The sequence below is a fragment of the Castor canadensis genome, chromosome 2, assembly GCF_047511655.1.
Source record: "Castor canadensis chromosome 2, mCasCan1.hap1v2, whole genome shotgun sequence".
Classification (NCBI taxonomy): Eukaryota; Metazoa; Chordata; class Mammalia; order Rodentia; family Castoridae; genus Castor; species Castor canadensis.
The window spans coordinates 183,625,458-183,640,371 of record NC_133387.1 but is presented as its reverse complement, the minus strand read 5'-3'; the positions used below and the strand labels follow the sequence as shown (position 1 = coordinate 183,640,371).

Sequence of the window (14,914 nt, the reverse complement as noted above, 5' to 3'; positions counted from 1 at the left end):
CGTAAAGGAAGAAACTAATACTCGGCCCCATTTACATCTGAGAAGCATGGAGTGAAAACTGTCTGCTCCAGCTTAGGGTATTTGAGGGAAATTGAATTCAGAGGCAGAGGCAGGAGGAGAGAATTTCTGGAAGACCCAGACAATGGCCATAATGAGGCAGGATAGATAGATGAGACAGGAAAATTATATTATTTTAATAAATATTTAAATGGCCAGACTTAGACATTGGAACAAGGAAGCAAAAACTGAAAACTAGCCCCCTCCCATTTCCTTTCAGAGGTTAAGTTATAAGCACAGGGAGCTTAAAGTGGTTTCCTGCATCTGCCTTCTTTTTTGAGATGCTAACAAGCTGCATAGATTCTAAAATGGGTTGAGAAAAAGGCTTCTTAGGCAAAGTCCTAAAACCCCATGTTTTGGGTAGACCTAGATGGCATCTCTATATTTTATAATAATAAACAGCACCCATCTTGGGCACCCAGAACCATCATCTAACAGTTAGGGTTGCTAGACTTCTGGTGAGGTGGATTCTCCCATTCCCAGAAAGTGTAAGACCACAGATGCTGAAGCACCATTTTGAGTCTTCGACCCCATTTCCTGCGTGGGGAGCAGGAAATGTTTCTCTGTCTTTCTCCCCCTCCCCGTTTCTACTTTATCCTGTTATACTAAAATGAATCCTTGCTAAAACTTCTGCTTGTGAGACTCCTTGTTGTAAGACACCTTGAGATGTCTTTCGTGTTTGTAGATTTTGTGATTTTTGTGTAGAAACTGGGAAGCTGTGGGAGCCCCTTCACCCTCCTTCAGTAATATAAAAGTAGGAGCCCCTAATTTTGGGGTGCTATCTCCCTGCCTGTCCAAGAGAGCAGAACTCAGGCCCAGCCCACACCCTCTTTCTGTCCTCCCACCACAGGTCATTCGGTCCAGAGGACAATCTGGCATTGTGTCCTGGCTCCTCCCCTTCCCCCTCTCTATTGAGCACACAGTCCCCTCTCTGGCCACCCGGGAACAAGGCTACCATTGAATCTTGGTATCCATAGGACAGGCATGAGGTCCCCACTGTGTCGCCCAGGCAGGCCACTCACCTCTGAGGGTCACCTTCAACCTCTTTTCCTGCAGGTCCTATAACCTCTAGCAAGAACTCAGGCTTGGGATTCTGGGTGAGCCAGAGGCAATGAGTAGAGGTAAAGGCAACTGTGTGAACTTGGAGGTCTGTAGACCTACCTCCTGGAAAATGGTGGCGGAGTCCTCATCAGAATCCACCAGTGAGCAGTGACTGCTTAGCCTCAGGCCCCACAGGAACTGCTGGGGCAGGACAGGGGACAAGGTGGTTCCAAAGAGCAGGATGGCAGGGCCCCTGCCTGAGAGGACACACAGGATGTGTTTTGGGGATGGGGACACACTGAAGCCTGAAATTCTTTGCTAGTAGTTTTCTCATTTCCAGAGCACAAGGTGCTTGGGCAGCTAAGCCCTGGACTCTCCCCCCCAGTGAAACCAGTCTTGGAGCCACTCCTGCCCTTGACTTCCACACCTTACCCTGGCTCTAAGCCCTCCTGCTTTCTGCATGATGCTGGTTTCCCTCTGGTTTATCCTTTCCTTTGCCTCCACCCATGCTGTCTCCCTGTCTGCCTCCTCTCTCTAACTCCCTGACTGGACACCTGGCAGCTCCTGACCCTTGACTACTCCCCACCCAGGGACCATCTGGGGACTGGAGGCCAGCTACCACACCCTTTCAGACCCTGGTCTGTCTGGGTGGTCTTGAGGCAAGCTATAAGTAGGGAAAGTTCGGGACTCATATATAGGTTGCCCGGGGAAAACCCAGACCACCCTCACCTGGCTGGAACTGCCTATGCTCCTCCCCACTTATTAATTATTGGGTGAAAATCACCTGGTTCCTCCCTTCCCATAGATAAGCTAAAGTTTTAAAAGTACTTGAAAAATAAAATCTTGCTCTCTCTGCTGGCAGACTCCACCTGCACTCCATCATGCTCCCTTTGTATTTCCCTTCCCTAACATTTAATAAACTCCCCTCACACCCACGTGTCCTATGATGGATTCTTCCCTGCGAGACACAAAGAATTTGGAAGTCTTCTGATGACAGACTGCACCAGCACCATCAACAGTCTCCCTGGGTTAGAGGGAGTTTTACATAAAAAACGTCAGCCAGACAAGTGAGCACATGGCTCGTGGCATAAGGCGGGAAGGAAATCTCTCTACTGTTTTGAGACTAAACTCCCAGGTCTCTGCTTTCACATCTGCCCCAGCTGCCTCTACCTGGCAGCACTGGGATTCCTTCCTGGGACACAGAGGTCTTGGCCAACCTTGTCACCTTCTTGATTCCCATGAAGGATGAAGCTCCTTTTTCCCAATGCTTCATCAGCCTCACTCCTGAGTCACCTCCCCCACTCCTTCCATGGGACTCTAGGGTTCCCTCCCCTTCCATGCCCCATCACTCAGAGCACAGCAGTGGGCTTTCCTCCAGGCCTGAGGGTGACCAGGACTCAGAGCTACCTACAGGGTAGAGAGGAGACACTGAGTCACCCAGAAGGAGTTGGTCACCAGGAGTCACCATCTTGACGCCAGGTACCTCTCCCTGCCTCTGCCAAGCCCAGCCTTCTTCCTGGCTCCTGGACAAGGCAGTTCTGGAAGTCTCTAGGCTGTGGCTCCAGTCACCCCTCTCCCCACCCCACGCCTGTACTGTAGTAGGTTGATAATCTACTGTCTGAGTCTTGGCTGGGAAGGAAGATTGGTTCTTTCTTCTTGCTTTTCCCTCAGGGCTGGGTGAACGTGAGCAAGTGAGGTGCTTGCTTGAGCCAAACAATTTAAGAGGGTGTCCAATGAAGATATATTTTAATGCAACACTTAAAAAGGCAACATTAATACAAAGAGTCCATGATTAAGAAAATATAAAAATTTTAGGTGAAGACAGGATGAACTTTCTACCCAGATTTTGTCTTCCCTTTTTTTTTCTAACGGGTTGGCAGGGGTTCCCTCTCCCTCATGACTGCTCTTCCGTTCTCTGCAGGCTGCCATCTTGCAAGCTTGGGAGAAAAAGAAATGTCTAGGCCAACCAAAGGCACGGGAGGCCTCTTTCCTCTCTCTGCACAGTGCACACTCCAGCCCTGGAAAGCTGCTGGCTTCTCTGAACATTTACCTAAGTCTTCATTTTTCATGAAGGGTTACTTCACTCAGAATCTTCACGAGCCTGCCCAGCCTGCAGATTCCTTGCTGTGACTGGACAAGAGTCCTCAGAATTAAGCACAAAGTGCTGCCTGACCATTGCCTGGGCATGGACATTTGCCATCAATATGATCTAAGATTTGGTTTTTTAAATTAATAATACACCAAAAATAAGTGCACAATTAAATAACTTCTGACCCCCCAAAAGTATGTACCCGTGTAACCAATCAAGATCCAGAATATTCCCATCAGCGCAAAAAGTGCCCTCTAGTGTTTTGTGGTCAATCCCCACCTCCGGCTTCCCCAAGCCCCAGGCCATCACCTACCTTCCATCCCTAGAAGTTAATTTTTGTTTACCCAGAATCTCATATAAATGTATTCTAAGATTTACTGGTGTACCTAAACACAGACGAGCAAGGCCACTGCCTGGGACTCGTGGCAGATGCTCAATTGGAAGGTATTGCAAGGGGAGGCCAGAGATGGATTTTTTTCAAGCCTGCAGCTTACACAGAGTCTTGGTCCCCAGCTGGCCTCATAGACCTCCCTATGGAAGGCTTGTGGGGACTCTGTGGGGAGAGGCAGCTGTGAGGTTCTCATTTCCAGCAGACACTGGGCCTCTCCCCTGGGCAATGAGACAGGGGAGAGAGAAAGGACACTCCCAGGAGGGAAGCCAGAAAATGAAGGTGGCCAAAGGACCACCCAATGGTCCCCAGCAGGTCTGTGAGAAAGTAGAATCTAACCCAAGAGCCATGTCCTCTCTTTTGCCATGAGATTTGCTGCCCTTCTGTCTTGTGGGGCCAGGGGAAAGCCCTGCTCTTCCCTCATGATCGGTGCTGTTCTCATTGTGAAACAGGAGTTTTGGACCCAAGGCCCAAACTCCTGAGATTCCATCTGCCAGGTCTGGCCACCTGCCCCTAAACACCAAATAAAGAAGCATTGTGAAGGCAGAGAAAGGAGGTTTATTACACAGCTCAGAACATGCCATGGGAAGAGGCAGAGTTAAGCATTCAGCTCATCTTCAGCCATCTTTGAGATACAGACATGAGCTATAGGTTTAAGTAGACAAAAGAACTGGGAGCAGGGGACAAAGGTATGCATAGTTAAACAGTCCCAGTCACAGATATGTCCCAGTTGACCACTATCTCAGTCCACAGGTTCCCAGAGGGTTTTCAGAGAAGATGTTATCTCTGTCATCACTTGAGGGGAGGCAATCTGGTTCCCATGAAATGATTACTCCTGCTCCAGGGTGTAGCCTCATCTTCACAGAGAATTGTCCTTATGGAATATTTAGTCCCTTGTCATAAAGATGGTATCAGTTCTATCCTTTCTGGAATCCAAGGTGATCACGAAGTGACTGCAAAGAGAATGGCTTAGAGCAAAAATAGCTACAAAATGGAGGCAGGGATGCCAAGCTTCTGTTTTTAGTCAATTTGTGGGCCCAGGTAAGGAGTCAGTGCTTTTCAGCAAATGCAATTTGAGTGCCGCTTACAATTACATCATCAGAACCCCACAGTTAGAAGGAGAGAAGCACCTTTGAAGGGTGAGCAGTGGGCAGCAGCAGTGAAGCAGGCTGGCTCTGCCCTCTAGGACCTCTCAGGCCAGAATAGCTGAGCCCTCTCTGTGTACCCTGCCTGGTAGCTTCAGGGCCTGTGCTCCAGGGGACAGGAAATACCATCTTTCTTTGCCTCTGGGCAGAGTCCTGGCTCTGTGGGTTCCACCTCTTTCCAAAGAAGGGTTTGACCCTTCTTTGTGATTCACCCAGTTGGGCTTGGTTCTTAGTTCCCCTCTGTGGAAATACAGGGCAAAAGTCAAATCCCATTTCCTCATAACAGCCCTTCTTATGCTTGAGGGACAGTTTGGTGACCTTCTGAGGAAGTTGCTTTTTCTAGAGGATCACACAAAGTTCTTTCACTTGCTGGGTGAACCTGCCTGAGGTGAGGCAGTTTCGGGTCCTCTCACCTCTGTGAATTTCTCCACAGAGATGGAGACCCAGAGCCCCATGACAAACAAGAGCTAGAATTTTTCTAGGACACATTTAAAAGAGTGTCATCAAGTTCTAAATAAATGGGCCCCAAAGCAAGAAAAATCCATAGCCATATTTACACAGGCTCCTCTGACTCTAGATAAAACCCACCAGTTGTTCCCATCAGGCTGCTGCTAATCTGTCCACAGAAATGAAACAGGTGCATGCAGACAACAGACTGGAGATACTGATGGACAGGCAGGGCTTAAGCCCAGCAAGGCAAACTGAGTCTGTATTTAAATGTTCCCTGAGTGGAATATTCATAAAATAAAGAAGGGTGAATGAGAACTTACTTCTGTGACTACAAGAGTTTCACACTCAGATGGAAACATCTTAAACTCCTGGCTGATCCATCCAAGGGGGCTTTCTGGAGGAGGTGAGAGTCCAAAAGCTGTGGGAAAGACAGACAGTGAGACAGGCCAAACCCCAGGGCCATCAGAGGGAGCTGGATAAGGCCAAGAGGAGTGTTCAGAGCAGTAAGCCTGGCGTGCTTTGTGGAATGGGCTCTGAGGTGAGAGGGTACAGAACTACACCCTCATCAGGAATGCTTGGGACCTCTGGACCATCCCTCCTGGGCTTTGGGTTTTGGAGTCTTTTGGATCTTGGAATATTTGTATACACATAGTGAGATATACTGGGGATAGGGCCCAAGTACAAAACTCCCTTATGTTTCACACACACGTTGTACCCACGGCCTGAAGGTAATTTGATCTATTCCTAGTGTATGTGCATTTTAACGGTGACCATCGTGTGAGGCCAGGCATGGAACTGCAGGTGTGCTATCGCGTCAGCCTTCAAAAAGTCATATTTTAGAGCATTTTGAATTTCCAGTTTTTGGATTAGAGATGACTGGCCATACCTCTGTGTTTTGAGGCAAGTTACCATTTCAGAACCTCAGTTTCCCTGTCCATAAAATGAAGAAAATAGTCCCTGTCAAACAGGATTTATGGCCATTCAACAAAATCATCTGCGTGGCACATTTGGAACAGGACCTGCACATAGTGCTCAACAATGAATAGTAGATATGATGATATGATGACGATGACAATGATGTGTGTGTGTGTTGTGGTTTGAACAACAAATAGCACTTTGAGAGCAGAGGCTTAAGTTGTGTGCTTTGAATCTAAAGCCCAAGAAGGGTCCTTTGCTGAAGAGTTGATGGAAAAAAGCCCCAGGCCAGCAGTTGGGAGGGTGCTTTTGTGTGGCTCTGTTACCATAAGCAGGTGGCACCTGGACATCAGCTTCCTCACCCCTCCACCTCTGGAGAGATTAGAGGTCTCTAAGTAGAGCAATCATAAGAGAAGAGAGCCAACAAAAGTAATCAGGTGTTCTGGAGCTCTTTGCAAAAGAGCTGTGAAGCAGAGACTCTGAGAGGGGGAAACAGTTAACAAATAAAGATTAGGAGGAGAAAAAAAAATATATATATATATAATAAGTAAAAATAAAAAGAACACCAGGAAATAATCACATTCCTAAAGCACTGGCATGTGTATTATTTAATTGTGCCCTCAGAAGCTGATTGCATGAATATTATTACTCTCCTCATTTTGCAACAAGGAAGCAAATTCTCAAAATAAATATGCTCCCCAATATCAGAGCTTGTACATGACAGAGCTAAATCTCACACACGCACGTCTGCTGCTTCACAGGCATTCTTGCCATGACAGTGTCAGTGATAGCGGGTCATTGTATTTTTAAATTTCCTTCAATGTCAATCTACTATTTGGATATTTTTGGTGGGTCTGGAGTTTGAACTCAGCCTTCACACTTGCAAAGCAGGTGCTCTATCACTTGACCCATACCTCTAGTCCATTTCGCTCTGGTTATTTTGGAGATGTGGGTCTCAGGAACTATTTGCCCAGGCTGTCCTCAGCACCCAGCTGGGTAATAAATTTTTCAGATGTTAAGTGGGTACATTCCTGTTAGAAGCTCTATCTACACTCTGCGACACGGAGTGCTTGAAATGGAACACTTTATTTTGATGCAATTCTATTCCTCAGCTGCTTCAGATGTGTTTATCACAGAGCAGGTGACAAGGGTTATGTCACTGAAGGTGAACTCCTGCAGGTCCCCAGATTAATCACGTCGTGTTTTGCCAGCTGTCGCGCATTTATATTGCTTTCTCAGATAAAGGGAAATGTCATGGAGTTTTCTTCTTTGCTTTTTGAATGTGAATCATTTAAAGAGACACAAAGTTACCCAGATGTCAAACCTGGCTAACATGAGAAAGTGTGGCTATCTAAGCTTGCAGCTTTGCTACTCCATTTCTCTTACAGAATATGCAGAGCTTGAAGAGAAAGCATGGCTGTCCTGCTTTTTCTACCTTCAGAACACTTCTCCATTTGGAGAACAAAAGTGATTTTTTTTTCTGTGCACATAGACAAGTTGAACGAACTCTGAGGTGGCGTCTTAACCCAAGTGTTTATAGTCCTGGCTGGATCTCTGGAAAAAGCCTGTGCAAGCAACATTCTTTGACCCAACTTAATCCAAGTCAGAACGGGTAAAGACGTTTGTATGGGCTGAGTCAGGCCCGCGGGCAAGCAGGGCCAGAAGTCTGCCTCAGGCAAAGGAACAAGGGTCCTTCAGTGATAGCTGTGATGTTAAGGCTTGGAATGTCACATTTGCAAGGCACTTTCTCTTCTTTTATCTCATCTTGCTCTTAAGATGACCCTCTGAGGTGGACAGGACAGGCAGCATTCTCTCTACTGCCCAGAGAAGCTGGACAATTTGCTACCAGAAAAATAATACCTGATGCTTTTTGGACAAGTCCCAGGGCCACTGGCTGAATTGAACCTGGCCACAGCCAAAGCTGCTCACTTCACAGTATTGGTGGCACTTTCCAAGCAGCCAGAGTCCCTTAATAACTATGATCAATAGAAATTTCATGAAGATATGGACACTTCCCTTGAACCTGGCTGTTTCTAGCCTGTGCCACTTCACTGGGTCAGTGCTTTATGACTTCCATCCATCCCTGGTGTGTTGCTTCCAAAAAGTGGGACCTGGGCCCATCTCTTCATTTATACCTCTCCACTGTCATGGGCAGAGGTAAGTAGCTCTGCCTGTCTCTTACAATAATTTACAAATAGTCCTTCCTACAATTTGTCTTCATTCAATGCTTTTGCTCTCTAGGATGTTCCCTTGCTGCCAGGGAAATTCATGTCACTTCTTCCTCTGCCTTAGTTTCCCACACCGAGGTCAGGACATTCCTAGTATCTTCTGATGGAGTTCCTTGATCACAGAAGTGTCGATGAAGGGCATTACACAAAGGGAGACAAGACTCCCAGCTCAAATCCAAAATCCTCCCTGAAAACATCCTGATTCCATTGATCTTTTGGGCTTGGGGACCTTTTGATAGCCACAAGTAGGTTTCATGCACAACTGTCTGTCCTAACTCTGACATCCCTTCCTTGAGGCTCAGGGCGCATGGCCCTATTGGTAGAGCAGGGATTATTCTGCTAAGATGTGCTCCCCTGTATTTTACCAAATCAAACAAAGCCTGCTCGCTCAGCCCCTGAATCTTGCTTAATTTTTTGTGCATGTGGTGAGTTTGAACTCAGGGTCTCACATTTGGTAGGCAAGTGCTCTATCACAGGAGCCACTCCACAAGCCCTGTGTGTGTGTGTGTGTGTGTGTGTGTGTGTGTGTGTGTAGTATTTTTGAGACAGGGTCTTGTGAACTATTTGCCCAGGCTGGCTTCAAACCACAATCCTCCTAATCTCTGCCTTCTGAGTAGCTAGGCTTTGTTTAATTTTGTATTCGGCCTTCAAACAACTGCTTACCGTGTGCCTTCGTGTTACAGGCACTACTTGGGCCACTGAAACTAAGCAGGGGCAGCCTGGCTTTGTGCCTGTCCTCAGGGGCTTACTTTTGAGTGAGGAACCGTGTCACCTCCTTCTTTTTATCTTTGCCCTCCTCACTTTAGGATCTAGCTACCAGAAAATTAATAGTTAAGGCTTATTGGACCCTCTGTATGTACGGTGTCTCTAGTGTTAGTCCCACCCTGTGTATAGATGTTATTTTTAATTCCCATTTTACAGATGAAGAGGTAATGGAGGCTCAAAAAAAAAAAAGGTAATTAATTTGCCCAGGACCATATAACTAGTAAATAGTGGAAAGGGACTTTGTACCAAATGTTGGATTTCTGAAATTGCTTATTTATTTATTTGTTTATTTTCAGTAAAAGAAACAATACCAAAAAAAAACAACCTTTACAAAGAGATCCATGGATGTAGAGATTTAAAATTAAATCTAAATACAGATACAAGTGTGAACATAAAATATTGATGTGCAGATGTTAAAGAATAAAAAAATTTTTAAAAAATTAGTTCAGTGATGATGAGACATGCAGGATGGGGGAGGGAGGTTAAGGGGTGAACTCAGTTGTCACATATTGTAAGAACTTTGGTAACACTCACAATGCACCCCCAGTGCAGTAACAATATGATAACAAAAATAAATTTTGAAATGATGCTAAACAAATTAGCATCTTCTGTGAGCAGTTACATGTATTCAAACAACCTAAAAGTTCCAAACGACAAGAAGTGAAATTGCTTCTTTAAAAGAGTTGTTTTGTTTTGTTTTGTTTTGAGACAGTGTCTCCTTATGTAGCCCAGACTGACTTGGAACTCATTATGTGGCCCAGGCCGGTCTTTTTTTTTTTTTTTTCTTTTATTATTCATATGTGCATACAAGGCTTGGGTCATTTCTCCCCCCTGCCCCTACCCCCTCCCTTACCACCCACTCCCCCTCTCCCTTTCCCTCCCACCCCCTCGATACCCAGCAGAAACTATTTTGCCCTTATCTCTAATTTTGTTGAAGAGAGAGTATAAGCAATAATAGGAAGGAACAAGGGTTTTTGCTGGTTGAGGTAAGGATAGCTATACAGGGAGTTGACTCACATTGATTTCCTGTGCATGTGTGTTAACTTGTAGGTTAATTCTTCTTGATCTAACCTTTTCTCTAGTACCTGTTCCCCTTTTCCTATTGGCCTCAGTTGCTTTTAAGGTATCTGCTTTAGTTTCTCTGCATTGAGGGCAACAAATGCTAGCTAATTTTTTAGGTGTTTCCATAACTTGGCTATTGTGAATAGTGCCACAATAAACATGGGTGTGCAGGTGCCTCTGGAGTAACCTGTGTCACAGTCTTTTGGGTATATCCCCAAGAGTAGTATTGCTGGATCAAATGGTGGTCTTGACTGCGTAATCTTCCTGCCTCAGCCTCCGGAGTGCTGGGATCACAGGGGTGCACAACCACCCCTGACTCTAAAAGCTGCTTTGAATGTTATTCTGTGCCTCTGTATACACTCTCCCACCCAGCATCAACCTCATATGAGGAAAGTTACTGTCATTCTGCTTTCCAGAGGGTTCATGAAGCTTTCATAAGGCCTGTCCAAACAGAGACTCTTGGGCAATGACCTGACACTTCTCTGTATAGAGAAGCGTCTAATTTTATCCATGATTGGTTTTCTGTTCTAAACTAACTTCTCATCAATAAAACAGTGCAACACAGTGGCTAAGAGGGCAGACTAGATTATGGTTAAAGAAAACCAAATAGCCGGGGGCTGGTGGCTCACACCTGTAATCCTACCTACTCAGGAGGCAAAGATCAGGAGGATCACAGTTCAAAGCCAGCCAGGGCAAATAGTTCTCAAGACCCTATCTTGGAAAAAAAAAAAAAAATCACAAAACATGGCTGATGGAGTGGCTCAAGGTGTAGGCCCTGAGTTCAAACCCCAGTACCACAGGAAAAAAAAAGCCCTAACTTGAAATTCCACTTACATTACTTAAGCTTACTATATGAATCTCAGTTTCTTCATTCATAAAACAAGGAGACTAATACCTATCCTACAGGACTGTAAGGATTAAGTGATAGAATACGCAATTACTCAATAAAATGGTAGAATATGTTATTAGATCACTTAAAAAATTTTTTTTTGGAGACAGGGTTTCAGTGTGCAGCCTGAACTGACCCCTAACTTGCAATGTTCTTTCCAAGTGCTGAAATTACAGATGTGAAGCACCACCCTCAGTTTTAGATAACTTTTTCCTTGATAACAATTTTTTTTCAACGGTGGTGGGTTTGGGGCCTTTTAAACACATTTAGAAAATATTGTAAACTGGCTGCTATTGAGCTGAATTGACAGCGTATTTCATTCAATTTGGACAGTATTAATTTATTTGAATTAACTGCCAACACCTAAAGCATGGACAACCAAAACTCCAAGGAAGTCTGCTGTGTCTATCAACATTGATACACTTTGCCCATATCATGCACTCAGTAAGTATCCACTGATTGATTGATACAACTTGTTTTTGCATCCCCTCATGATGTCTAGCACAAATCTAAGCGACCAGTTAGTCAATCAACAAGTCTTTATTGAATGTCTACTATGTGCAAAACAAGAGTTGCTTCATAACTAAATTGCTTCCACTGATCTTCTGTCACAAAGAAAAATTGCTATGCCCTCCTACAAAAAGACTTTGATTGAATGAGTCAGGGCTCTACCCTCTCCAGATAGTTCTTATGTCACATGACATTCTCTAAAGTAACCAGAAAGAACCTGGATATCTAGGACTAAGAATTGGAGTATGGCCAGTGGATGGTTGAGACTTTGTCTCTGAGTCAGGCAGACCAGGATTTGAATGCAGACTCCACCACGTGGAAGTTTTATGACACGTTGCAAATAATGACTCAACTCCTCTGAACCTCAGTGTCCTCTTGCGTGACCCAGGCAGGGTAGGTACCTCGCAGGGTTATGTGAGTATGAAACCAGATGACGTGGGTAGAACTGTTGCAGACTAAGTGTTCAGTCAACGTTAACCAATGAAGATGCAGAATGTGGGGACCGGAAGGAACTTCAGAGATCCTCTTTTCTGAATAGTCTCATTCCCTCGAACTTCCAATTCCAGATCAACCCTCTGACGCCTGGTGGCAGAGCATTTGAGAGGCCAGGGTTCTAAGACTGGCTTCCTGCACTTAATGAGCATACCAGAGTTCAAAGCCTCCAAGTTGATGACAAGGTTAACCAACCAGCTGTCTTCAATCCTGCCTGCAACCCCCTGACCCCACCTGCCCTGGGTTCCAGTTTTGGGTGAAGGGCAAGGAAGACCAGAGAGCCTTCTGTGTCACCACCCACTGTCCTGCTCTTTGTGCTGGGTACCCTGGCTTTCCACTCCCCAGGCACCTAGAAGAACCAGTTCTCCCAGTGTGCACCAGGGCTGCTGTGATTCATATAGTAGGAGTTAGCAACCCAAGTTCAGTTTAATTACCCCCATGTGCAGATGACACAGACTGAGGGGCTAGCAGGGTAATTACCCAAGGTGGGGTGACTGCACAGCTGACCTAAGAAATGCTTAGCCCTAGCCCTGGAGAGCCAGGGGCAAAATTGTCTGGGGCCCCTTCTACACCTGGACCTCCAGGAGCCCCTTCCATGAGATCTCCCCCTGCCCTCATAGGCCACGGGCTAGAGCTGCAGAGGGGAGGCTGCATGTGCACAGACAGTATGGGCTGCCCACTATCATTTGTGCCCACCCAGACCCCCTGACCAGTTCATGGGACATATCCTGCCCGATTTGACTCCCATTAAGAGCCAAAAGGTAAATTTATTCATTCATTCCACAAAAAGGTTTTCAACAACTTCAATGAATGAATGTACTAAAATTCACTCATTTAAAGTATAGGATGAGCCAGACTTGGTGGCCCATCCCTGTAATCTCAGTACTGGGTGAGGAGGGGGGCTGAGATAGGAGGGTGGGGAGTTCAAGGCCAGTCTGAGCTACATAGTGAGTTTCAGGCTAGCTTGGGCTACATAGTGAGACCCTATCTCAAACTAACTAACTAACTAAAGATAACATGTAGAATTCAATGGTTTTTACTTCATTCACAGAGTTGTGCAACCATCACCACAATCAATTTTAGAACATTTTCATCACCCCCAAAAGAAGCACCTCCTGCTCATTAGCAGTCACTCCTCATGTCTCCCCAACATCTCTCCCCCAGTCCCTGGCGAGTGCGAATTCACTTTCTGTTTCAATAGGCTTGGGTATTGTCGACATTTTTTGTAACTAGAACACATGGTATGTGGTCTGGCTTCTTTCAAGGTTCACCCATGTTGTAGCATGTGTCATAATTCCTTTTTATTATGGAATAATGTTCCATTTTGCGGATTGCCACATTTGATTTATCCATCCGTAAGTCGATGGGCATTTGGGTTGTTTTTACTTTGGGGCTATTATAAATAAAGCCGTTGTGAATGTTTCTGTGTAAGTCTTTGTGTGTGCATATATTTTCAATTCTTTATATATATATATATATACATATATAAATGGATCATGCAGCAACTCTGTATAACTTTGACAAAATTTTCCACGAATAATTTAGAAGGCCTCCTATGTGCCACACCTGGGCTTGGTGCTGGGGATTCTGGATAAAAATGGTGAAAAAATCTGAATAAATTCTGGTGATCTAAACACATGGAACTTCCTATCCTTGTGGATAAGGAAGAAGAGGCTCTTAACAAGGAATCTGCATTCTTGTAAACGATCCACATCTTCCACTTTCTCAGAAGGAGGATGGGTGAGAAACAAGTTAAAGTAAGTGCAATCGTTTCACTCTGGAAGGGAAAGAAGACTGATGAACCCAGCAGAAGGCAACAGCTCTGGATGGTGTAGTGGGGAAGGCCCTGGGTAGAGAGAGGAAGCCAGGCTGCAAAGCATCAGAGGCGCAGGGTTTCAGGCAGAAGGAAGGCCCAGAAAGTTTGAGGAAGAAAAGGAGCTGAGCATCGAGGAGTGCAACAAGGATGAGGGGCTGGAGCTCTGAGGACCAGTCTGAGGTTGAGTCTTATAGATGCCGAGCAAGGGTACTGGCATGACTTAATTCTTTTCTCTTTTATTAAAATCAGATCTGTTCTACCGGAGAGGCTGAAATGACTCGATTCTTCCTTCCCTTCCTCCCTCTCTCCCTCCCCTCCCCTTCCTCCCTTTCTTTCTTTCTTTGTCTTTTCTGACAGTACTCTACTTTGCACTTGTTAGGCAGTTGCCTCCAGTCCTTTTTGCTCTGCTTATTTTGGAGATAAGGTCTTGCTTTTTTGCCTAGGCTAGCCTGTACCATGACCCTCTTATTTTAGGTTTCCTGCTGTAGCTGGGATGATAGACATGCACCACTATGCCCCAATTTTTTCCATCGAGATGGGGTCTCCTGAACCTTCTTCCCTGGGCTGGCCTGGAACCTAGATCCTCCTGATCTCAGCCTCCCAAGTAGTTAGGGTTATACTGTACCATGAGCCACCAGGACAGGGGTTGATTTTTTTTTTTAAATCAGTTTTATTCTAATGGGGAGGTAGAGATCAGGAGGATTGTGGTTTAAGGCCAGCCTGGGGACTGGGGGGGTAATGCCTGGGAGTTAGCAAGATCTTATCTCAACAAACGGGCTGGGCAATGGTGATGCACTCTGTAATCCAGCTCTTTGAGAGGCATAAGTAGGTGGATTATGGTCCAACGCAGGCCCTGGGCAAAAAGCATGAGATCCTGTATGAAAAATAATAAAAGCAAAAAGGACTGGGTTTATAGCTCAAGTAGTAGCGTGCCTGCCTAGCAAGCCCAAGGCTCTGAGTTCAAACCCCAGTACCACAAAAAAGAAAAATGATCAGATTTGTTGAAGTGAATTTATATACAACAAAATTCAACTTTCCAAAGTATGCATTTTGATGATGTTTGACAA

General features: G+C 45.4%; 1 long non-coding RNA gene across 1 annotated transcript in view; it reads right to left on the bottom strand.

The window, feature by feature from the left end:
* Positions 1 to 4,224: 4,224 nt before the first annotated feature.
* The window catches only part of LOC141420893 (uncharacterized), a 36,404-nt gene continuing 25,714 nt past the window's right edge, over positions 4,225 to 14,914 (bottom strand). The window contains exons 4-5 of the long non-coding RNA XR_012445607.1: positions 5,491 to 5,588; positions 4,225 to 4,528 (exon numbers count right to left, since the gene is read on the bottom strand). This is a non-coding gene — a long non-coding RNA (uncharacterized lncRNA). The remainder of the gene's footprint in view (positions 4,529 to 5,490; positions 5,589 to 14,914) is intronic.